This window comes from Dipodomys merriami, unplaced genomic scaffold, assembly GCF_024711535.1.
Source record: "Dipodomys merriami isolate MVZ:Mamm:240054 unplaced genomic scaffold, mDipMer1.0.p SCAF_13, whole genome shotgun sequence".
NCBI lineage: Eukaryota > Metazoa > Chordata > Mammalia > Rodentia > Heteromyidae > Dipodomys > Dipodomys merriami.
In genome coordinates, this window is record NW_027202604.1 from 13,976,290 (window position 1) to 13,978,197 (window position 1,908).

Genomic DNA, 1,908 nt, shown 5'->3' on the forward strand with positions numbered 1-1,908 from the left:
AAAAAATCAATCAATGTCAATAACATGGTTGTTATATAACTTAACTGAACATTCCAGACTTGCACTTGCAAATGTGTGTGTTTCATCCTTACAACTTTGTCACTTATGTAAATTGCTCAGTGTTTTTTTAAATTAATATATTCCTGGTACATTATTTTCCATTAAAAATTACAGTACACCTAAATTGAACTTGAAGTCAATCTCTTCTAAACAGCACAAGATTATGTTTATTTAAAAATCCGCTGCAATCTCTAGTTTTTGATTGGTGTATCTAAGTCATTAATATTTCAGGTGATTATTGGTTAAATCTGTCATGGCGTTCATGTACTTTTTTTTTGCTAGTTTCTCTGGTTCCCAGGTTTGTAGTCTTTCTTATCTTCTGTGGGATACTTGAACATTTTTAGCATTCTATATTGACCTACATGTCATGCTTTTGAATATCCATCTTTGTGATTTCACAATGGTTGCCCTGGGTATTAAACTATCCCTATGTGACTTATTACAATCCACTGTTATCAACATTTTGCCACGGAGTAAACTGTACTACCTGTTAGGTTCTTTTACCTAAACATTCTTTGTTTTTAAATATGTACTCTCTGATAGTTTACATATTTTGTTCCAAATATCAAGTATGATTCATAAAAATAATGAGGAAACAGAATGTGTTTTATGTAGACTTTCCAGCTCCTTTCATGGTTCAGACTTCCTTCCTGATATTCCTTCACTTTATTCTCTGACTTGTGTTTGAAGCACTTTCCTTCAGCAGCCAATTAAGCTGCTCAGGTTCCTTTACCCACAAGGATTTGCTGGGCACTGGCTACAAACAGAAGCCCTCTTGGTAATGCACACCTCCTGTTGTTGGTATGGGTTGACCCAAGGCTTCTAATGGATCTTCATGTCTCTGATCTCACTGTCTTCTCCCTAGGTTCTAGAAAAACATGTATGGTGCCTTTTGGAAATCCCAATCTATGATACCCAAGGTGCATATTGGCCAGATAATCATGCCCATCTTTATTTGTTTTTTGTTTGTTTGTTTGTTTTTTTACTCTTTTTTGGGGGGGTCTGGTCGTGGGCCTGAACTCTGGCCCAGTCCCTCAGCTCTTCAGCTCAAGGCTAGCTCTCTACCACTTGAGCCACAGTGCCAATTTCGGCTTTTTTTTTCTTCTGCTTATGTGGTGCTGAGGAATCGAACCTAGGGCCTCATGCATGCAAGGCAAGCATTCTACCAATGAGCCACCTTCCCAGCCCATGCCCATCTTTATTAAACTGCAGAATGAAGAACATGTGATTGAGGCCCAACAGAGGGCCATGTTCAAGTTTCCTGGCTTCTGGATGATTCACATCTCAAAAAAGTGCACTTTACTAAGCTTAATGCAGTAAATTTGAATCTGTGATAGCTGAGAAGTAGTTTATCCTCAATGACCATGTAGTAAAATATATCCCTAATCATGGTCCCCCCGACAATCAGCAAGTTCTGCACTTGTGAGAGTCCCCACTGTAGTGTTAACCCCACAACATACGAAACATGCTCATCAATGAACATTGCATCACCCTCAGATTCAATAATAATAATGAAGGAGAAGGAGGAAGAAGAAGGAGAAGGAGGAGGAGGAAGAGGAGGAGGGGGAGGAGGAAGAGGAGGAGGAGGAGAAGGGAGGGAGGGAGAGGGGGGAGGAGGGGGAGGGAGATAGGGGAGGAGGGGGAAGGGAAGAGAGGAGCCAGAGGAGGAGGGGGAGGGGAAGAGGAAGGGAGAGGGAAGGAGATAAGTAGAGGAGGAGGGGAAGGGAGGGGGAAGGGGTAGGCTGGGGGAGGGAGAGTAGGTAGAGGAAGATGAGAGGGGAGAAGGAAGGGGTAGATGGAAGGGGAGGGAGAGGAGGGGAGTAGAGGGAGAAGGGAAAGGGGGAGGGG

At 42.5% G+C, this 1,908-nt stretch overlaps 1 non-coding gene across 1 annotated transcript; it reads left to right on the forward strand.

The window, feature by feature from the left end:
• The first annotated feature begins 760 nt into the window (after positions 1–760).
• Positions 761–895, forward strand: LOC138824902 (small nucleolar RNA SNORA70). The gene has a single exon (XR_011371218.1). It is a non-coding gene; the product is annotated as a small nucleolar RNA SNORA70 (small nucleolar RNA).
• The last annotated feature ends 1,013 nt before the right edge of the window (positions 896–1,908 follow it).